This window comes from Ailuropoda melanoleuca, chromosome 1, assembly GCF_002007445.2.
Source record: "Ailuropoda melanoleuca isolate Jingjing chromosome 1, ASM200744v2, whole genome shotgun sequence".
In the NCBI taxonomy this organism is placed as follows: Eukaryota; Metazoa; Chordata; class Mammalia; order Carnivora; family Ursidae; genus Ailuropoda; species Ailuropoda melanoleuca.
In genome coordinates, this window is record NC_048218.1 from 25,611,397 (window position 1) to 25,635,956 (window position 24,560).

The 24,560-nt window shown below is 36.6% G+C and overlaps 1 long non-coding RNA gene across 2 annotated transcripts in view; it reads right to left on the bottom strand.

Moving 5' to 3' along the window:
- LOC117801555 overlaps positions 1–24,560 on the bottom strand; it is a 472,624-nt gene that overhangs the window by 297,374 nt on the left and 150,690 nt on the right. The window contains exon 3 of one of the 2 annotated variants that reach the window (XR_004624197.1): positions 3,443–3,518. The exons of the other annotated variant lie outside the window; for it this stretch is intronic. This is a non-coding gene — a long non-coding RNA (uncharacterized LOC117801555). The remainder of the gene's footprint in view (positions 1–3,442; positions 3,519–24,560) is intronic. 2 annotated transcript variants of the gene reach the window in all.

Consider the following 24,560-nt stretch of genomic DNA (forward strand, 5'->3'; position numbering starts at 1 on the left):
AAATTTTCTTGGGCTCAACAAAAATCAAGATAACTTCCCTCTCTGTCCACCAAAAAAATAACCAAAATATCTGGACTACTCTTTTATATCTGGCATATTTAATGAAAAGGATAAAATTAATTATCAATTGGTATGGACACAGGCTGAGAATCTTTGTTAATAGAGTTCAGTGAGAACAAAATAGTTTGCTGGAATACCAAAGAATCAATATCTTCATTAGTGTAAATGGAAGTGGGAGGCAATGTCCACATTTTCAGGGAGAGGGATATTACGCAGGAGGCAGAACAAATAATTTCCCAAGTCTCAAGCTAAGATAAAGAAAAATTATGACTGGCTCAGAGCTGGTTTTTCTATTTATAACTGCAAGGAAAAACAAACAAATAAAGCAAACAAACAAAAACGAGAGCTCTGGAGGCAGGAGAGATCAATATTCATATAACAGATGCCAATATCAGCAGAATATATAAAATGTAATATATGGCTTTTAAAAATATACTTTTAGTCACAGGGTAGCTTAAAGTTTATGTAAGAGTTCGTAAAGTGACTATAAAACAAATGTGAATGGAGTTTTATATATTTTTTATTTGTAAGAATAATTATTCAAATTTGGTTCAGAGTTTAGAGAATGATGAATGGGAACATACTAATGAAACTTTTTGAGTAGCTTTTAATTCCTCTAAAAACATTTATAATTAAAAAGGAGTCATGAGGGTACAAATTTTATAGCCAGTACCACCTGGAATATTAATAAAATATATATATATCTATATATATAAACTCTACACTTTCTTTAAAACATTCATTTTTATCACCTCTGTTCTAAATTAGTGGAACCACGTTAGAGGAAAACTTCTTGTGTGTCATAAAGAAAATTAATAAATTTCCCCTTTGGAAAATTAATAAAACCCATTGGTTGCCTCCACAGGAAAAAAAAGGGGGGGATATATATATACCACATTGCATATAATTTCAGAGGGATTACTGATTATTTTATATAAAGTTTATTCTTTGATCCCAACTTAAGGAGTTATAGTCTAAAATGATACTAACCAAATAAAATGGGACCTATGAATGGTTTCTGAAATTTGACTGGTAGAAAAATCTAGTTTGTGCCAGCATGTCACCCTAGACCCACAGCGCTTCCTTGGGCACTGGATGGGGTAGGATGGCAGAGGGGCTACACAGAGTCCAAATCCAGCAGCATGCCTGCACTCAAGCTCTAGCAATGACTCTGGAACTCTGTTCTCTTATCCTCCCTATGCTCTTTCGACCCTCTATCAGTCATTCTCTGGGAGGCCCTAGTAAGGGTCTTCTGAATAGAAAGAGAAGAGAAAAGGAAGCTTATGCAATCTGTTTCTAATATCCACTAGAGAAAACACAACAAGAAAAGAAAACAACCCAAGGCTCTAGTGATTCTTATAAACTAAGTAAAACTAACTTGCTTTTGTAAACTAATAAAAGCCCTTTAAGCATCAAGATATATTTATTTAACTATTACATGTTGATGTTGAATTGTTTGAATAACCTAAAATAATAATCAAATTTTAAGAAATTGTAGTCTCTGCCTGCTATTTTATAAACCAGTGCTGTGATGCTAAAAGCCACCTAAAAATTCCATGGTTGCAGAAGTGCAAATATGTGTGTCCTAGGCGTATAAGCAATCTTGAATTCTCTCTGAATAAAATTCAGAGTTAAAGTCAGGCGCCTGGGTGGCTCAGTTGGTTAAGTGTCTGTTTTCTGCTCAGGTCATGATCCCAGGGTCCTGGGATCGAATCCTGCATCACATGCTCCTTGATCAGCTGAGAGTCTGCTTCTCCCTCTACCCTTCCCCCACTCATGCTCTCTCTCTCTCTCTCAAATAAATAAATAAATAAAATCTTAAAAATATAAAATAAAATCACCTACTATGGGGGATAGCCAAGTGTCTTTTACACCAAGTTTATCAAAAGAAGTTTATAGGAGTGGACAAAGTTCAATTCAAATGTCACACTGCGTAACTGTTTGCAATAGTGACTAACATAAGCATACATTTTATTTATATTTATTTATTTACATTTTAATTGAAGTATAGTATAATTTAATTAACATATGATATTATACTAGTTTCAGGTATACAACATGGTGATTTGACAATTATATACATTATGAAACACCATAATAAATGTAGTTACTATCTGTCACCATACATCATTATAACAATATCATTGACTAATACTCCTTATGCTGTACTTTTCAGCCCCAATGCTTACTTATTTTATAACTGGAAGTTGGAACCTCTTCCCTTCATCAATTTTGCCTTTCCCACTCCCACCCCCCGTCCCCTCTGGCAACCACTAGTTTGTTCTCTGAGTCTGTTTCTCTTTCTATTGTTTGTTCCATTTTTTTTTTTAGGTGCCACACATAAGTGAAATCATATGGTATTAGTCTTTTTCTGTCTGACTTACTTCACTTAGCATGATAGCTTCTAGGTCCCTCCATGTTGTGAGTGGCAAGATTTCACTGTTTTTTTTATAGCTGAGTAATATTCCATTGTGCATATATACCACATCTTTTTTTTTTTTTAAGATTTTATTTATTTATTTGACAGAGAAAGACAGCCAGTAAGAGAGGGAACACAAGCAGGGGGAGTGGGAGAGGAAGAAGCAGGCTCATAGCAGAGGAGCCTGATGTGGGGCTAGATCCCAGAACGCTGGGATCACGCCCTGAGCCGAAGGCAGATGCTTAACGACTGCGCCACCCAGGTGCCCCTATACCACATCTTCTTTAACCATACATCTTATCAATAGACATTTAGGTTGCTTCCCTATCTTTACCACTATAAATAACACTAATAAATACAAGGGTGCATGTATCTTTTTGAATTACTGTTTTCATTTTCATCAGGTAAATACCCAGCAGTAGAATTAACTGGGTCCGTATGTTACTTCTAATTTCAGTTTTTTGAGGAAACTCCACAAGCTTGTAAATCATATATCTGATAAGGGGTTAATGTCCAAAATATATAAAGAATTCATAAACTCTATGCCAAGCAAACACATAATTTGATTAAAGATGCATGGAGGACCTGAATAGACATTTTTCCAAAGAAGATATACAGATGCCAACAAACACATGAAGAGAGCTCAACATCACTAACCATCAGGAAAATGCAAATCAAAACCACAACAAAATATCATCTCACACCAGTCGGAACAGCTAGTATCAAAAAGGACAAGAAACAAGTGTTGGCAAGGATGTGGGGAGAAGGGCATACTCATGCACTGTTGTGGGAATGTAAGTTGGTGCAAGTGTAAGTAAGTAAATTGGTGTAAGTCTAGAAAACAGTACAGAGATCCCTCAAAAAACTAAAAAAGAGTATGTATATGTGTGCAACTTACAAATGATAACTATACAATGGTGGATTAGAAAATTGGATGCTCTGGTCTATTTGCAAGTCACTTACCATTTTGTGTATTTCATTCTCTTCTCTGTTTAAATCTTGGCATTGAGAATTTTATCTCAGAAGCAGCAACAAGCTCCTGAAAAGTATTTTTATATTATAAAAGATTGCACTTATGCATATACATGTCTATTTCCCCCCAGAAAACGGTCAATTTTTAAAAACTACCTATCATATTTATTAAGCGATTTGGGTCCAGAAACAATCAGGAAATTTGTAGATTATGTCTAAGAACACTTGATTTTTATTGAATGCTGTCAAGACATCAAAATGTGTGGATTCACCTTTGAAAAGTGCTAAATTTGCATTTATTCTTTTGTCCCTAGGCTAACAGGTGGGTGTTGTTGTTTTTTAAAGCACCCATTTGGGGTGCTAAGAGGTCCTAATTAGATGAATTAAACAAACACAACATTAAGTTTCAGAGATGAAATGTCAGAACAGATACCTTTTGATCTGCAGACCACTAAGGGAGCAACAGTAAATTGCAAACAATGTGATTATGTTTCCTGCCTCAGCATATTGGGTTTGATAAAAAGTTTGACTTTAGTAACTGCCCAAGACAGTGCTCTGAGTAATTGAGAGGAAATAAATTATGTCTTAGAGACTGTCAGCTGCTTTCATTCTAATTTTTCCTGACCATATTATGAAGAAAGGAAGGAAGGGAGAGAGGGAGGAAGGGGGGAAGAAGGAGAAAAGGAAGGAGGGAGGAAATAGAATGGCTTCTGTGTTACAGTGTAGCATTATCATCCTTGAGAGGAGCATGCTGTTTGCAGGCCCACTAAACAAAATAAAACAGAACAAATAAACATAACAACAACAGCAACAAACCAGGGGTGATTCATTTTAAGTCAATTCAACAAATCAATACGTAAGTAGGCACTGGGCTGGTTTATGAGGGCCACCAAAATCACTTGAGGGATTTACAATCCAATGAGGAAAGCAATACAGACATGTCTACAACAAATGATAAAACATGGAACAATAAAATTAATTATAAGCATGAGAGTCTTTTAATTATTTTTGAGTTGATCAGAGTAGCCATCAGTGAGGTACAATTTCAACTGTACTGAAATGAAAAATCAGCATGTAAAACATGGGAGGAGAGAAGGAGAACAATCCAGATCAAGAGAATAGCATGTGTTAGGAGGCGGAGGATGAAGTGTGATGGGAGAATCTGATGAGAGATTTCACCCCTGCCCAAGTCCAGGAGTAGGGGTAGGAGAAAGAAGTTCATATTCAAGGGAGAATTGATGATTTTAGCTTGATGGCTAGCTGGGTTTGAAGTGTGCATGGGAAATTCAGATCAAAACTCAGAATGGGTATCCAAATCAGAAGTGAAGATTGAGTCATCTGCACAAAGATGGGAACTGAAGCCTGGGAGCCTTTGAGTTAGCCCAGAGCATATGCACTGGTATGGCTAGAGAATAAATCCATGGAATGCTTATATTTAAACACAAGTAAGAGAAGATGCAAATAAGAAAAAAAAAAAAACAACTTTCTGGGAAGCAGCAAGATAGCAGAGAGAGTGCACCCAGATATTGTCAGAAAGTATTTCATGAAAGAAGAGAGGGCCAACATTGTCAAATGATGTACACAAGGAGCAACTTCAGCTATCAGAAAGTCACCTGCACTCACGGAAGGGGCAGGTTCAGTGAAGTGGGGGAGAGAGAAACTAGACTGCAGACTGACTGGGGTAAATTGGGCAATCAAGGCAGGAAATGGTCAGAATGAGTGGAGAAGTTAGCAAAAAAGCAGGATGGGAAAGTTTTCCAGAAGGAAAGGCACACTCGAAAATGGGAAAGCAAGAAGACAAATACATCAAAAAAACCTTTAACAGTATCAATTGTAAAATACCATATTTTAAATGTGTTTCTGTGTGATATCCATTGAAGAGCTGCATCAATCAAGCCTGAGATTTTCCAGCCAGGGCAGTGGTAGATGACTTCGAACAATTACATTTCAGCATCTCAAGCTATCTGATACTACCCACCTACTAATTACTAAGAAAAAAGAAGGGTAATGTGTGTGATTAAAAAATTTGCTTCATATTTAAAAACATTTTTGATGAAAGATGCATATTCATATCAACAGAGACTGACAGAGTTCTGGAATACAATCTCATTCTAAACCTTTCAAAGGACTAATACAAGACAAAACATCTGCAAAGAAGAAAAATAAGACTTTCTGCCTTTTTTTAAAACTCAAAAATATCTCTCTTACCACAGGGAAACTAAAGCTATCATTCAACAAAATATTTGAAGAAATAAATGTTTTCCTTTCAAATAATTCTCACAAATATTCCTAGACTATGAATATATTTCTGAAGGCTATAATCACTGCTTACACATCAGATGACCTGAAATTGATATTCTACAAAATAATTGGCTCATGCTTTTTCTAAGTGTCAAGGTCATGACAGGCAAAGGAAGACTGAGGGAGACTACGGTTAAAGAGAATTGGATTCTGGACCAAGAAAAAGGACCTTAATGAGACAACCAAGGAGACTTGACTAGGTCTATGGAGTAGTTGATAGAATTGCTTTAGTGTTAATTTCCTGGTTTTAATAATTATATCCTGGTTATGTAAAATGGTAATTATTTGGGGACACTGGTGAAAACTCTAAGAATTTCTGTAGTATTTTTGAAACTCTTTTGCAAGTCTGAAATTATTTAAAAGTAAAAAGTTAAAAAAGAAAGATTTCTAACTATGAAAAGAAATGGGTGAAGAACCATGTCTGGGGAGAATAAGAGACAAAAACTTGACTGTGCAGTTATATGCATCAGATTACTTTTTAAAATTTTTTAAAAATTTCAGCCAGCTGAAAAGCATATTTCTTATTGTCACTTGGTCAGAAATACAGAAATATTTAGTATAGAAATATACTAAAGCTGGGACACGGATGTGGGGAGAAAGCAACTGGGGAGGGTGTGTCTCCACTGAGCACTTGGATTCAGCTCCTCCATTTACAAAATGGACAAAACTTACATTGATTCCCCAGACCCTGAAAAGCTATGACAATGCCCCTCTGATAAAAACCACCAGATCAGGGCTTGCAGGTTTCCTTATCATCTTGTCAAGCGCAGAAAGAATCATCCTAATGTCGCAAACAAATTGGCTACTTGTCCCTTCAGTGCTGGCCACAAGGTTCCTCCGGCCAAAAACAGTCATCCTATCTCAAGCTGTGATGATACAAGTTGTATTGAGCAATATGTTGTCAACCAAACCAGGAATTTTGGACAAGAGACTCTGGCTGAGAGCACATGGCAGTGAAGGCTGGGATAAAGATCTATGGGAACGGACCAGCACCAGGCACAGCACAGCCAACTACTGTGGCAACAACAGCCCCACAAGCAAGTTATGGCTCCCAACACGTGTGTTTTCAAGTCTCCGCCACGTGCTCTGTCATGGAAAAGTAATGGAAATACACAGTAATTGAATATCTACCTCATCAAATGCTAGACCCTAAAACACTCTTGCTTCTTCCTCCTACCAGTGGGTTCTTCATTTTTTATTTTCTCCTCTTCTAATTATAGAAACATAAACTGTCTGTGACCTTCAAACTTGGGGGGGGGTGGAAGGAAAAGGAAAATATACTAAAAATATCTGGGTCCTAGAGAAAGAAATTTTTTGTTTACATGTAAAGTAGTATGTGTATATTTCAGTAAGTAAACTAATAAATAGAAACTCAGAATGTGATTTTCAGTCTGGTTTCTGTGTGACTTTCCTAATGTGATGAAGATGATGAAGGCCAATTTTGAAGTTGCCATGCCATTTAATTTTGAGTATCTACTCTGTGTAAGACACTGTCATAAGCAAAACATGGTCTCTGATTACAAAGAGTACCCCATGAATGTTGGTAGACTATTATTCATGTTTCCCAACAGCAGTATTTCATAGAATGTGTTATAACAAAGAGGTAAGCTAAGTCCTGTTAGGACACAAGGAAAGGAGGGAACGTTTGGATTACCTTGCAGAGGCCTGGATAAACAGCTGTCCCCTATGGACGAAATTAGGGAAGGTGTTAGGGAGATGGTCATTTGAAGGCAGCAAAGGATTCTAATGGGCAGTGATTGAGATATAAAAGAAAAAAGCATTTTGGGAAGAGAAAAAGCCTAAGCAAAGTCATGAGATAGAAAATGACAGGGTTGGGGTGACTGGGTGGCTCAGTCAGTTAAGTATCTGCCTTTGGGTCAGGTCATAATCCCAGGGTCCAGAGATTGAGCCCCACATCGGCTCCCTGCTCAGCGGGGAGGCTGCTTCTCCCTCTCCTGCTCCCTCTGCTTGTGCTCTCTTTCTCTCTTCTTTCAAATTAATTTAAAAATTTCTTTTAAAAAAAAATAAAATTACAGGGTTATTTTGATTATCTAATTCAAATAAGAGGTGGAAGAGTTCCCAGGATGGAATTTCCTTGAGTAACAGGGAGTGAACAAAATAGTTTGGGGCTTAATGAGCCCTGGGGCTCCCTGAAAATTATGTTTTGCAACTAAATGCTAACCCCTATCATGTTTAGGGCCAGTACCCTTAAATACTGCTCAACACCTTTCTGTCCCTAAATTCAGCATATTTTCATAGTATCCAAGAATGAAATACACGTTTTAGTTGTCCACTCAAAAGTGTTACTACTGAATTCCAAAGATGCTGGATCTTAAAATATGTTCCAGGTGCACTGTTTTGTAAGCAGGCACTTAACTATTCACTGCCCGCTTCTAAAAGGTCAATAATTCAGATGGCCTACAGGATCCAAGGCCCAACATCAAGCTGTCCACTGAGGTTTTGCTGAAAACTTCTTTGTTGATTGGATAGGGATTTAATTCTGGCAGCAATTGCTACGGTATTTTAGCAGCACTTCCCTCTATAAAACATTAGTCCCAGAACATGTTAATTGGTGTGCTATAAAAAAAGTATTCCCTCAGTAAGCAAGTTTGGTAAACACTGGGTTGAGGAAGGTTAATCAGATATCTTCGCTGCAGGAGTTATCAGAACCTTGATCATGCTAATGAGAAAAACAGCACTTAATGAAGAGGGAGATAACACCAATTGTTACACAAACCTAACAGAAATCTAGCGATACAAGTGTTCCAGAGAACACATATTTGAAAACTGCACCAGATGGTATCTCTGTTTCCCCTCATTTTAAGTTGATCACACATAAAATGGAATGGCTTAAAATGCCAATGTATCGTCATCAGACGGTTTCACAGTGATGTTTCTATTTTGTGATTGTACTAGGGATTGAGGTTAAAGCTATTTATCTATCTGCCATTATATTTCTTAATCACACTATGTTAGCTAAGACTTTTTGGCACTTTCATCAGGCTATTTACATAATCATAATTATTTTTGGTTCACAGCCCCCTCAATTAAACATTAAGATTATCCTTTCTCATGTATATGATCAGAACTGCCAAACATATGGCAGACACTATATACCTTTCAAAAAAGGCATAGGATATGTTTTAATACAACTTTTCATTTTAGGGGTTTATCAGTAATAAAAAAAAAAAAACAACAGCCTTATGCTAACAGATTTCTATAATCAGGTCCTCCCACACAAATAGTAATTTACTTAATTGGGAGAGTCCCATCTATCTGGAAAGTGAAATGTTTTTGGAATATCTGAGTCTTAGAGGCAAATGATGGATTTCATTGTTCTTGTTCTTAATAAGTGACATGAGATCATCTCACTCCAACTCTTTCCAGGTTGCTATTACATATTTTTTCTCACCATTTTAATCTTCACTTTCCACTATAACAAGCAAACTCACAAAGAAGATATTATTTGTCATAGTCTCTAGAAAAAGCTCTCAGGATAAGTTTAATGGTTGGAATGGAATAGCATTTAATTCAAAATACTAGAATTTTTAGATATAAGACAATATTATTTAGAATACAGAAATAAAAGGTTTGCTAAAGCAAAGTCAGGCCTTCTTTCTTCTCTAGGCAATGAGTGTTTGCATCTTGCTCCCTACTCTCTGCTTTGAAAGGTGAGTGCAAACCTTGTGTGGGCAGCCGCTTGTAGTAAAGGATCATGTTCCTCTTCTTCTGGTTCCTCTTCCCGGGAATGTTCTCCCAGATACCCATGACTAGCCCTTCACATTTTCCAGATTTTTACTCAAGAGTTACCTCCTCAGTGAGTCCCTCACTGGCTAACTTATCTATAATTTTTATCCTCCCCCTAACATTTCTTCTTTTCCACCCAGTGGTGTTTTTATTTTTTAAGTTTTTATTTAACATACAGTGTAACATTCATTTCAGATATACAATATAGTGATGCAACACTTCCATACATGACCCAGTGCTCATCACAACAGGTGGGCTCCTTAATCCCCACCACTTATTTCACCCATTCCCCCAACTCCCCCTCTGGTAATCATCAGTTTGCTTCTTATAGTTAAGAGTCTGTTTCTTGGGGCACCTGGGTGGCACAGTGGTTAAGCGTCTGCCTTCGGCCCAGGGTGTGATCCTGGCGTTATGGGATCGAGCCCCACATCAGGCTCTTCTGCTATGAGCCTGCTTCTTCCTCTCCCACTCCCCCTGCTTGTGTTCCCTCTCTCGCTGGCTGTCTCTATCTCTGTTGAATAAATAAATAAAATCTTAAAAAAAAAAAGAGTCTGTTTCTTGGTTTGCCTCTCGCTCCTTCTCTCTTTCCCCTCCTTTGCTCATTTGCTTTGTTTCTTAAATTCCACCTATGAGTGACATCATATGGTATTTGTCTTTCTCTGACTGACTTGTTGCACTTAGCCTAATATTCTCTTGTTCCATCCACATTGTTGCAAATGGCAAGATTTCATTCTTTTTATGGCTGAGTAATATTCCATTATAGATACTCATATTTCTTCTTTATCCATTCATCAATCAATGAACAGTTGGGCTGTTTCCACAGTTTAGCTTTTGTAGATAAGGCTGTTATAACCATCTGGGTGCAGGTATCCTTTGAGTTAGTGTTTTTGTATTCTTTGGGTAAATATCTCATAGTGTAATTGCTGGATTGTAGGGTAGCTCTATTTTTTAAATTTTTGAAGAAACTCCATACTCTTCCACAGTGACTGCACCAGTTTGCATTGCCACCAACCATGCAAGAGGGTTCCCCTTTCTCCACATCCTCACTGTGAACACCCGTTGTTTCTGGTGTTGTTAATTTTAGTCATTCTGACAGGTGTAAGGTGATATCCCATTGTAGTTGTGATTTGTATTTCCCTGGTGAAGAGTGATTTGAACATCTTTTTATGGGTCTGCTGGCCATCTATATGTCTTTTTTGGAGAAAATGTCTATTCATGTCTTCTGCCCATTTTTAAATTGGATTATTTTTGGCGTGCTGAGTTTTATAAACTCTTTAAATATTTTGGATACTAACCCTTTAACAGATATGTCATTTGCAAATATCTTCTCTAATTCCATAGGTTGCCTTTTAGTTTTGTTGATTGTCCTTTGCTGTGAAGAAGCTTTTTATTTTGAAGTCCCAACAGCTTATTTTTGCTTTTGTTTCCCTTGACTCTGGAGATATAAGCAAAAAGAAGTTTCTATGGCTGATGTCAAAGAGGTTACTGCCTGTGTTCTCATTTTGTATTTTAATGGTTTCAAGTCTCACATTTAGGTCTTTAATCCATTTTGAATTTATTTTTGTGTATGGTATAAGAAAGTGGTCCAGTTTCATCCTTTTGCATGTTGGTGTCTTGTTTTCCCAATATAATTTGTTGAAGAGATTGTCTTTTCCTCATTGGATATTCTTTTCTGCTTCATTGAAGATTAATTGACCATATAGTTGTGGGTCCATTTCTGGGTTTTCTATTCTTTCTATTGATCTACGTGTCTATTTTAGTGTCAGTATCATAGTGTTTGATCACTACAGTTCTGTAATATAACTTAAGTTTGGAATTGTGATGCATCCAGCTTTGCTTTGCTCTTTCAAGTTCGCTTTGGCTATTCAAGGTCTTTGTGGTTCCATACAAATTTTAGGATCATTTGTTCTAGTTCTATGAAAAATGCTGTTGATATTTTGATAGGGATTGCCTTAAATGTGTAGATTGCTTTGGGTAGTATACATTTTAACAATATCTGTTCTTCTGATCCATGAGCATGGAATGTCTTTCCATTTCTTTGTGTTATCTTCAATTTCTTTCATCATTTTTTTATAGTTTTCAGAGTACACGTCTTTCACCTCTTTGGTTAGGGTTATTCCTAGCTATCATTTTTTTTGGGGGGGTGTGCAATTATAAATGGGATTGATTCCTTACCTTCTCTTTCTGATGTTTCATTAGATTTCTGTATGTTGATTTTGTATCCTGCGACTTTACTGAATTTGTATCATTTCTAGCAATTTTTTGGTGGAGTCTTTCAGGTTTTCTATATAGAGTATCATGTTATATGCAAATAGTGAAAGTTTTACTTCTTCCTTGCCAATTTGGATGCTTTTGTTTCTTTTTGTTGTCTGATTGCTGTGGCTAGACTCCCCCTAATATTTCTATGCCTCCCCTTTCCCACTTTATTTTTTCTCTTTATTATTTTTTATTACTTAATGCACAATTATACTTTGCTTACTTATATTGTTTATTACCAACTTCTGTCACTAAGATGAAGACTCCACAATGGCAGGGAGTTTCATCTTTTTCTTTTAATTCTTCATTGCGAGCACCCAGGATGGTACCTGGCGTATAATGGGTGCTCAATAAATTGAATGAATGAATCTCCACCAACATAAAAAATCTCCTCTATGTACACAGATAATTCTGCTAATTAGTGAATTTTGTTAAATGACTATCTTCTCAAAACATTTTAATAGTTCAAGGACAATGAATAAAAGTTGACAAAACAGGGGCGCCTGGGTGGCACAGCGGTTAAGCGTCTGCCTTCGGCTCAGGGCGTGATCCCGGCGTTGTGGGATCGAGCCCCACGTCAGGCTCCTCTGCTATGAGCCTGCTTCTTCCTCTCCCTCTCCCCCTGCTTGTGTTCCCTCTCTCGCTGGCTGTCTCTATCTCTGTCGAATAAACAAATAAAATCTTAAAAAAAAAAATTAAAAAAAAAAAAGTTGACAAAACAAATGATGAAACATTGGGCAATCAATAAAATCTTATAATGTGATGAGCATGTAAAAACAACTAAAAAAACCTTAAAAACCAATAGTAAAAAAAGATGGATACTGGATGGAAATATTAACAGTCTATATCTTATCTACGCTTCTCTAAATTTTATAAAACAGACTCATTTTGGGGAGCCTGGGTGGTTCAGTTGGTTGAGCATCCAACTCTTGGTTTCAGCTCTGGTCATGATCTCAATGGTACAAGATAGAGACCCACATTGGGCTCCACACTCAGTGGGGAGTCTGTTCGAGATTCTCTCTCCTCTGCCTCTCACCCTGCTCCACACACACTTGCTTTTTCTCTCTCTCTCAAATAAATAAATACATCTTAAAAAAAAAAAAAAAAAAGGATAGACTCATTTTTTTCCCCAACCCTTACTTCCCTATAAGCCTCTGTGAACACACTTAAATTGGTCTGGTCTAATCATTTCATTATTTATCCAGATTATATATTAATTTGCTATTATTTTATGGGTCTTATCTTCCCAACTTGGTTGTAAACTCCCAGAAGACAAGATCATATTTTAAATATCAGTGATCCCACAGCATTTAACTCAGTAAGAAACGTATGGCCAATCCTTATTACATATGTGTGTATTGACTGGTTGTTGTATTCACATATGGTATAGTATGTGGTTATCTGCAGATATAAGAATAGGCCTCTGCCATCTTAAGGTCAATTGGCTCTTTAGGATGACACTAAGGTAATGAGCAAAAGAGATTAGCATAGTAAGCACTAACTCTACATTCGTAAGTCATTTAAGGTATCATGAATAGCTCTAATTTAAAAGTTGCAAGAAGAGTTACATTTACACAAGTGATGCATATCTATGAGATGAAATGAACTCTCCTTTGAAGTAATTTTCAAAGACATTTACATTTTTTATATATCTAATACCAAAAACTGTGAAGAGTGATAGTCAACATTATTAATATTTGTTCGACACTACAATTTATTTAAGCAGGACTTCAATGTCCAACATTTTGGTTATTTTTTATTATAATTAGGCCTGTAAAAATGTATTCTAAGCTAAATTTCTGATTGCCATATCAGAATTCAGGTATTTTTACTTAATAAGCCTTTAAAGAAAGATGATCAGTAGTACCCTGTCTCAATCCATACTTGTTCCATATTTGGAACTGAAATTGATAGATTAAATATTATCCTTGTTCAAGGGATTTTCATGATAGTGCCAAATGTGTGTGTTTCTTCATTTATATACATTTTTTTTCTATGTATTGAGTACCTTCCATTTCCAGGCTGGGACTTTAGAAGACCAATGAATCAGCACTTGGGTTGTCTGTGGTACAGTTTAAGCATGTGATTATATTAGAATACTAAGGGCATTTTGATTTTTTACTGGGAATAAACATTTCTTCAGTGATTAAAGTACATGAAATATGATGCATTTTTCCAATAAGTGATAAGTAACCATTACCAGAGACATATACTTTTTCTTATAAGGTAATTTGTGGTGAAGTTTAATCCTCAAATGGCAAGAATATATAGTTCCTTGAAATAATGATATTAAATGTAGTTGTGTTTAGATTGGCATTATAATAATCTTAAAATGGCTGCCTCTTGTCCCTTTCATACCAGAACAGTCTCTATCAATTCGGTTCAAAATGTGAAGGAATTAAACTTCCAAAAATCATCTCCTTAAGAAAAAAGCTTTTGAGAAAAATCTGAATATTGTCCAGGGTTACAATATTCTGACAGTTAAAGAGAGAAACCAAACTAAAATGGTAAGGATATTTCTCAGTAGTGAGAATTTCATATCAAAGTATAAAAGAGCAACTAGAATAAAGGTTACTTTTAAGCCATGACTAATTTAAGAATAAGAGTTATGACAATTTAAAATATGTAAACCATCTTGAATGTTATTCAAGCAATAAGTGCCAAGTATTTAGACATTTTAAGATTTTCAGATGCTCAGCATTTTTATTGGTGTGTTTAAAATGTTCTCTTTTAAATTAGGAATGCATTTTTAAAGTTACTAGTAGAATGAGTGGCGCTATATTAAGTTTTACGGTATTTAAAAAATGTAATATCCATACATATAATTTCTTTAATGCAATATTAATTTTATATTTTAAGGTCAACTTTCAAAATAAAAAATTTCAAGTCAAACAACAAAAGCGTTAGTGTATCTAAAAAAGACTTATTGAGAAACCAAGCAGGGGGGAAAAAGCTATAATAATTTCACAGAAGTAAAATTCCTTGGGATTCTACTTGAAAAGTCAACAAATAAAACATAAAAGAATGGGAAGTAAGAAGGAAGGAAGGGAAGAAGGAAGGAAGGGAAAAAAGAAAAGAAGAAAAAAAAAGAATTAAAATATATGCCTCCATGTATCACTAATTCCTATTATTAAAAAGTGTATCCCAATCACAAAGTTTGGAAGAGGTTTGATATATAAATAAACTGTGAATTGGTAAGGGACCGTATAAAATCCTTATGGAGAAATGATCACATGAAGACAACCTGTGTCATAAACAGGGGAGGGTAGTTTAGGGGAGGAAGGTGAAGTTAAAAGGGATAATGCCAAATTTGAGATCATCTGTTCATATTCCAGAGAGAATAATAAATCTGTCCTAGATAAATCTGTTCTAATTCTACGTAGAACACAATTTAGAGAAACTTGTTTTGATACTGAAAGTCCCTGCGTTTGTCCTAATCAGAAAGGTAGCATAAAACAAACTCAATAAAAGCAACTCTTAGCTAATACTAAATACTTGTTGGAACATTGAGGAGATAGTTCTCTTCGGGGTGTGTTGATCTATCTATTTTGACAGAGGAGGAAAGCGGTTCTTTAAAAAGTAAATTATCTACCATTTGACATCTCTTTATTTATTATGGAAAGGGAGTCTTTTACTTGAAAATTTGTACTTGCATTTCTTCGTTTCACTATTGAATTAATTAAATTAAACTTAATCAAAATTAAAATTAACATATTTTCAATAACTGGAAAACCTGTAGTGAAACACTATGCCCAAAACAGATTTAGTAAATATAAATTATAAATTTATCTTAAAAGGCACTTTATGAGCAAAGTATGAGTACACATTACTATTAGTAACTTTTCCCTAACCAGGTATTTTAAATTCTACGTAGCCAAAGTCTTGATTTGGGCAGGGATGAATAAAAAGAAACCTTCCCATTCACGGCTGTTATACTATTCAGAAGTATCATCCTCAAAACACATTAAATTTTAATTTGCAATTATAAAAAGATGATCATTTCAATGTGAGAGAATTCTTGATAATTAAGGAAAATGGGTATTTGGGGAAGAGGTCAGCATTTGCAAACAATAAAATAGAGGATTTTCTCATGTTGAAACAACATCAAAGCAACCAGCCTTTTGTTATGCTGGGTGCCAAGGGTTCAAAAGCATAAGTCAAAATGTCCTCATGAGATCACCTGGCATTTATTTCTTTAATATCTCTTTTTTGAGACAAGGCAGCATTCAGGCACAAAGCACCACAACGCCCTCCACTTTATAAAGACCTCATCTTGTAGTAATTGTTCTTTCTTAAGAGAAGGGTCCTTAGTACATAAATGAGCATGATTTTGAAACAGAAAAGCCTAACCTCAAAGGACAGCCAAGTCCTCTGTACTGACACAGATTTCAAAATGTTTAGAAACTAGACGCTAATTGAAATACTTCTTTATCAATTAGTAGTTACTCTTCAAATCAGTTTAAAGAGGAAAACTTTGTTTCAAATAATAGTTTTAATTCATCAAATTTCTTGTCACATTACTGAGTACAATACACTTATAATTCAGTAGATTCATCTGGTTTCTGTATTATGTTCTTAGATATAAAATTTACAACAGCATCTGACCTGTATTAAACTATTATTTGTATTGTTATTATTTTATGACAGATGATACCTGATTGAAGGTGTTTAAATAAAAATAAGAAGGTAAAATATGTAGTCAGGCTAGATTTGCAAAATGTTAAACTAGTTGAAAATACATTTCCATGGCCATGAATTATCCAGACATAGAAGTCATTTACTTTCCGGTTATTTTCAAAGTAATGTGGGATGATTTTGCAATTAGAATATGAGGGGTTTTTCCTCCAATTTTCAGGGCTGTTTATGAAATATGCCTTCTCATGTCTACTCTCACTTCTGCCCCATGGTTCCAATAGCTGCTATGAACAGTTAGAAAGCTCTGAAAAAGAAACAATTCTCTTTAAATTGAACATAAATGGATTTTTTCCAATTGCTAGTCAGACTCAAAGACACCTAACAAACAAAAAATACAGTTTATGTGCTTGAAGCAATTGCACTCAGAGAGAATTTTTTGCAACTAATATATCAAATACATCAATTATTTTATGCCAGCAAACTGTCAGTTCAATGGAGATTACCATAGAACAAGGGTTGGCACCGACCATGGAGAGAAGACCAAGGGCGGACACAGAAACAAGAAAATGAATCAAGGTTTCATATAGATATAGAAAACTGTGCCTTAAAAACTTTTTTTTTCTTAGCAGCTCCTGGATAAATGTTTCATCAATACCCTAAATGGAAGAATTCTTAGTAAGCATCAGGAGCACACAGAGGTTATATAGCTTTAAATTAATTGCAGTTAAAGAATTTTCATGTATACTTAAATTAACTGTTTAGAAAACGTTAAGTCTATAGAGAGCTCTTTCCTCAATTAATTTTTTCTGTTTGTACAAAAACTCAACTGTAACGTTTTCTGTACTGTGGTTAAGAATGTTCAAAGTAAAAAAAAAAAAAATTATCTTACTGATGCTAATGGAACAAGTCATACTCCTGGATAGGTATACCCCATGTTCTACTGAAACTTCTAATTCAGCAATGCTTCAACATATCTTTATGGTCTTCATCAAACAATATTACCAAAAGTAGTTTTCATTAATAAAATTGGGGGAATTAAAGTACATGATTCTCTAGGATCAGTAGCTTGGTAACTGTAATCACTCTGAAAACAAACAGAAACCATAAATGTGGCCCTCAGTGTGGTGCTGGGTAGTCATCCTGGTACTGGGAACAGAGATGGGATCTTGCCACCTTTTGCCCAGGGGCATGGGGCACAGTTAGAGGGCCTGCCTGCATGGCCTTCCTTGGGCTGAGAGTGAGCCGAACCAAAACTCCCAACTTAAGGCTCAGAAGAGAGTGGTATTCAGAATGTGGGTCACTCATTGAGACAAAAAAAAAAAAAAAAGCAAGTGTTAAACAGGTCTGAAAGTAGCATGATGTTGGAATAATCTAGAAAACTTTGGATTTTTTTTTTAAAGATTTTATTTATTTATTTGAGAGAGAGAGAAGTAAGAGAGAGAGTACAAGCAGGGATAAGAGGGAGAAGCAGACTCCCTGCTGAGCAGGGAGTCCGATGTGGGGCTCAATTCCAGGGTCCTGGGATCATAACCTGAGCAGAAGGCAGACACTTCACTGACTGAGCCACCCATGTGCCCCAACTTTGGATTTTTTGAAGTAAATTCTTACTGTTTCATCTTGTTAATATCTTGATAATTTGTTAAATGTTGAAAGCCTTATTACTATTTTCAGATCCTTTCAATAAACAGACTTGTATCTGTCTAGATAGATAGATGATAGATAGATAGATGATAGATAGATGATAGATAGATAGATGATAGATAGATAGATGATAGATGATAGATAGATAAATGATAGATGATAGATAGATAGATGATAGATGATAGATAGATAGATAGATGATAGATAGATAGATAGATACAGAAAACATACATAGAACTATCAAAATCTCTGACGAGTGTTCTGTGAAAATAAATTATTATTAAATAAGCTATCACTTTGTGTTTGTAGTGGATGGACACATCAGAAATGGGAGAGAAGCCAAGAAGAAACAATATAAAAGTAATAGCTGAGGGAAAAAATGATGTACTAGGAAAAGTATTTAAAATTAGTAGCAATCAGGAGTTGGAGGCAGGAGCACAGATGGCTGCTCTGAGCTGTGTTCGTAAGGAAAGAATCTGGTGAAGAGACACATCTAATGGTGGAGCCTACAGGGAGGAATGTCTTTTTCAGGGTGCTGCCCTACCTCCTCTTCTCACACATAAGAAGGTTAAATATAACTCCTTTCTGGAAAAAAAAAATCCGACAACTTTCCCAAGAGAGTTAATGGCTCTGGTTCAACATTTTTAAGAATTTGGGTCATGTGTCTGGATTGTAATTATTTATTTCTCTTTCTCCCAAACCAGAATGTGAGCTTTCTCAGGGTCAAACAGTATTTTAGTCAACTCGGTATTTCTCAAGCCTAATGGCAGGACTTAGAGTATCCACTCAGATCTTTCCCATTTTTTTGTTTTTCTCAGAAATACATACATTTATTGTCTTTCCCTCAGTATGTTTTTCAGATTATATTCTTTTTTCTCAGATTTATTCCAGCTATATTAGGTTGCATAAGAGTTATGTAGAATAAACATGTTCAAGGGTCCTTTACTCCTGAGCTCTCCCTGCTAGGTGGAAGAACCCAGGATTTACCTCTAAATTTCATTCCATAATTTCTAGGTGCTCTGATTGGCTCCTTGTTATAAGGTCTTTCCACAATTGGAATTCACCTGCTCATGCATCCAGAAATGGTTAGCATAGTCTCTACGGTCTCTTAGCCTTCTAAACCTTCCAATTTCCAGTTGTGAGGTGATGCAAAATCAAACAGTGTGACGGTCAATGTTAAACCTTCAAATCACCAGAGTAAAGTCAGAATAATGCCATTCTCTCAATAACTGGAATGACAGTGAACTAAGTGGGCAGGCTGTCATGGGCAACTCTGTCACTGAATCAAAAATGGTACCAAAGGGGAGGGCCTTTGGAAGGGGAGGCCAAAAATAGCTGTTAATCTAACAAAAGGAAAGATGAATATATACTTGTGTATGTGTATGTACAGTGTGTGTGCACACACGCATGTACTTGTATACATTTTCTTGATGTGTATACACACACATACACACACATCATGCATATTTGTATAAAAATCGTAAGCAGTGCTAACTAGTTACCATTATGTTAGCAGGTGGTTTTCTTTCTAAAGTAAACGAAGACCATGCGAGAGGAAAGAAGGGACGTGAGAGGGTGTGTTACCCATAGTGTCTAGTGTTGGGTTATGACTTGAAAGGACACAAATAATTCTAGGGCAGGGTAAAAATAAGGGAAATGGGATAAGGCAAAGGAATGTTTTCTCTAAAACATTAACACTGTGTGAAAAAGCCAAGAGCATAGGCAGGGCTTGGTCTAGTGGAAGAATTTTTTTTTTTTTTAATTCTGTATTCTTGACTCACAAATTGAAGGTAGCGTGAAAGAAAGTGGTGAGAGGCTGTGGAGGTCCCCGACTGTTGATGCTGGACCGCTTCCTTCTTTTGGACACTGTGGCTTTCTCAGAGGTGGTGAAGGAGGAAACCCACTAAAGAGCAGGAATGGCAAGGAGTTGAGTCCTGCAAAGCCTGGGCGCCTCAGATGTGGCGCTGGCAGGCCATCATCTGCGGGCCTGTGGTTACAGCGTTCGAGTGCCAATCTTCATCTGAGAGCAGGCTCTGAAAGCTCATCTGGTGAGGCTGTGACAGGGTGGTGGGGACATTCAAATGGCAACATCCTGAGGTTTCACCCACGGGCATTAAATAAAGAGGGAAAAGTTCTTTCTCTCATCTGTGTACGAAATTTTTTAGACTTAGAATAACCAATCTTTTCATCCTTAGAGCTAATGACTTAAGGCACTTATAAACAAAGTAGCTGTTTGAAATTCAGAGTTTAGTCTGAATGGCTAGGGGGCAACCTTATTTAGCAGCACAAATTATGTCTAAATATGGAAAGAGACAGGTGGTCAGGGTAGAAAATTATACTGAAAGATCTTTTTCCTTGGGCTGACAGAGTTTCTCTTTGCAAGTTAAGAGGGAACTGGTCACTTATCAAGAAAAGGTTGTCCAAGGAGATGACAGGGACACTGGAATGTTCTTTAGAGCCAGGGAACATGGTCTAGTCTTCACTTTGTTAAGTTCTATTTTGAGTTTTTTGTTACTTTATACTTCGCAGATGTTCCAATAAAACAAAAATTTTCAATGTGAATTTAAACCTTGATGCCGGATTTGTGACATGTGGTTACGTAGTCGAGGCAGCCCTAATAACGCTGCATAGCCATTATTTCTTATCAGAAGAACACAGGACAAGTCATCTAAACTCTCAAGTTTCTTTTTGCCTCATCTATAAAATGTGGATGATGATGATGATGCCAGCCACTGACAGCTATTAGAAGACTTTGATGAGAACATGCAAAGGTAAAGATAAAATATCTGGGGGGAGAATTTTATTCTGATAAAAGTGTTTGGAATGACTAGTGAATAATGCCTTTAACTACAAAACTGTTATATGTACTTGGAAAAGAGAAGTGAAAGATAACTTTGATTCTAGCATTAAGCAGAAGTAACATGCAACCCAAGATATGTATGATTTAGTAATGTCCAGTGTAGGGTGTACTGTTGGTGATAAACTCTCAAGAAGGTGATGGTGACATATTCTATAGAATACGGGATTCGAGCCTCATGTCTATTTTAGAGATAGAAAACCACAAGATCTCAGGTCTCAATGTATATCTGATGTTATGTTGTATGGAAAGGTCTTAGGATATGATTTGATTTTTTTTTTTTTGGCCTGGAGTGTAGGCTCAATACAACCGACAAAGAAGTGGGGTAGAGAGCGGAGGGACTAGTGAAGATGCATGTTGAAATCAGAGGCTGGGTTTATGGAAGATGTTCATTCTCTTGGTTACAAGTAAGTTAAAACAGCAAAAGGTGTCCTCTTCTGAGGACAGAACAAAGGCCAGAGTTCAGAGGAAATTCTGCTCCCAGTGAAAGGCTGGAAAGCAAGTTACCATCTAAGACAAAGCTTCGAATGCTCCCAGGGTTCTGACCCACTCCACCGGCCCATAAAAGACAGATAAATCTCATTCAAGAATCGGGATGCCTTAAACCATACTTAGCTGCAAAGATTATTAGCTAGATGGAAAACTCTCTTGGTGCCCAACAAATAATGTAAGATATTTTTCAGAGACATCTAATGCAATATCTATCATCCTGCTTATTTATCAGAGTATTTGTTCTTTCCGCATCCATATGGAATCAGCAGAGCAACAGCCCCTGCATGGCAGCTCCAGAAGGGCTCCGCTCAAGTGCCATTTCCCCCCAGCAGATTCTCCTCTCCACTGCCCACACCCAAAGGTGCACAGGCCCGTAACACAGACCACTGGAATAGGAGCCTGTGAGACATCAATAAAGTGTCCCCTCACCACTTTGGGTTATCCAAATCTCAGTGGCATTTTCGGTCCAGGAGTCTCTGTGCGTTCCCAGTTTTCCATTTCAACTGCAACTGTGCCTATTCGTTTAGTGATTCCCTCACAGAATGTTTATGAAATCTCTACTGTGTGTCACACACACACAGTAAACCATGATGGCCACAGATCCCACCTTCATGTTCATGACGGTCACCTGCCTTACAAAGAGAAGACTGGTGAAAAGGTTCAACTGCCAAGGTTTACAAATACCCACCGCATAGCCTCTTTGAGCTCAACAGGAAGGGCATAGCCATTTACCACCTCTAGCAGCTGGATGAAAGAGCCGGCCATAAGGAAAAGACAGGCTTCTAGAGGTTTTTAAGATGTGCCCAAGGTCACAAAACTTTGAATGGGAACGCTGGCCAGACCAGATCCCAGATGAGCACTTCTCCCACGGTCTTCAAATGTTTGGTTCTTTTCACCTGAATAGTAAGACTCTTCACTTAAATTACATATTACTGGAAAGCCCAATATAAAAATAGATAAAAGCAAAAGTCCTCCATTAGAATCAGGCCTGGAGGCTGGTGGGTGTGCCTGTCCTCACCCCTTCAGTGGTCACCACATCATTCCGTGGCAGAATCCTCAGGCTCTTGGGGACAAGGTTCTGTGCTATTTCTCATATAAACAGTAAACTGGATGAAAGATGTAAAATGTTTAGAAAACTTAAAATATGTGCTTGGTTCTTGCTGTGGGCTGAATGTTTGCCCTCTCCCTCCCTTTTCCGTTCATATGTTGAAATCTGAATCTCCAATGTAATGGCACCTGGAGGTGGAGCCTTTGTGAGGTAATTAGGTTTGGATGAAGTCCTAAGGGTAGAGTCTCTGAGGGCTTGGGATGTAATTAGTGTCCTTATAAAAAGAGGAAAAGACTAGAGTCCTCTCTCTCTTCCTGCTGTTAGGTTATAGCAAGAAGGCACCTGTCTGCAAACCAGACACCAAATATGCCAGCACCTGGGTCTTGGACTTCCCAGCCTCCAGAACTGAGAAATAAATGCCTGTTGGTGGAGGCTCCCAGTCTTTGGCATTCTGTTACAGCAGGCTGAACTAAAGCAGTTGTCTTGTTTTGGTCCTTAGCTACACATGACACTGAAGAATCACGCTAAACAGAGGAAAGAAAAAGGCATTCACTTCATGCTATTAAAACTGGCATAATCCTTTTTTTCTCCAAAGTAAATTTTCTAAAGGGATTTTCAATATTTTTCAAGAGTTCCATCCTTAGCACCGATCATCACGTGTCCACAACCACTGTACCAATATAGCAAAAAACTTGGAAGCCCCATATTAAATTTGAAATTGTGACTATACACTCTTGGGGGAAAACAAACAAACAAACAAACCCAAAGTGAAGGACCAAATAACAAATCAATGCAACAGAGTCAACCAGGAAAACAAAAAGTTTTTTTTTTTTAAATCTTTAATTAAAGTGCTAGTCAAAAGGGAAGTATTCAAATAATTAGTGGTCCTCATTTGTTTTAAACTTAAAGAGATTTTTTGATGTGTCTAATCCATTTAGCTCTTTTGGTGAGAATTTAAATTGAGTGTTAGAATAAATGTTGCAGATAGTATAAATTTATATCGGACACCGGTCGTTAGAGAACATGTGGACATTCATTTTCAAGAAATTCCTTTACACTTAATAAATATATCTAAAAGCCCTTTGCTCTTATAATAGAGTTCTTCATGCATCCTATTTTTCTCCCTTAAATGAAATGGAAGAATGTTCTATTTTGAGTCTTTTGTTGTTTTATATTCCACAGGTGTTCCAACAAAAATTTTTAAAAGAAAATATAAACATTGATGCTGATTTTGTAAAATTTATTATATAGTGTAGGTGGCCACTAACAACTTCCCATAGCCAATAATGGTTATCAGAACCACTTATTATCCCTTACGAAGATTTTTAAAAAGGCAAAGACACTTTTGTTTGATAGATTTGCCTGAATCAATGTTAGTGTCTCTGTATCTCCATCGTGAGTTACATGCTCATTAGCTTTATTACAGATAGGACACCCAGGACGTGATAAAATTTAAAATCACCTAGTAAAGCAGTTTTGAAACCGCTGCTATAACTTTTATTGAGAAATTTTAGATAGGAAATGGGACTCTTTAAAAAATATTCGAATGCCGTTTTAAATTTGGGGAGTTTCATATCTATCTCTATATAACTATCTATCTATCTATCTATCATTTATCTATCTATCTATCTATCTATCATCTATCTATCTATCATCTATCTATCTATCATCTATCTATTATTCTCTGAATATGTTACAGGTCTTAACTCTAAATCAATTATCTATGATCACAGATATGTCACTACCTCTTTGGATCTGAGTTCATGTGAAATGAAGGGATTGGACCAGACTGCCTATGAGAATATCCTTCTATTACTCTATCAGGGAGGGCAAGATGTAGGACAAAGTCCTTAAACTAGGCTCTGATGAACCAGAAGGATTCTGATATGCAGAGATTATTTTTCTAATTTTCATCATGTTGATGTCTAGATGATCTCCACTTTTCAAATAATACCACTTGTTAGAAGACAATTCCAGGGCTCCTGGGTGGCTCATTTGGTTAAACGTCTGTCTTCGGCTTTGGTCATGATCCCAGGGTCCTGGGATCGAGCCCCACGTTGGGCTTCCTGCACAGCAGGGAGCCTGCTTCTCCCTTTCCCTCTGCCCCTCTCTCTCCCCACTTGTGTTCTCAC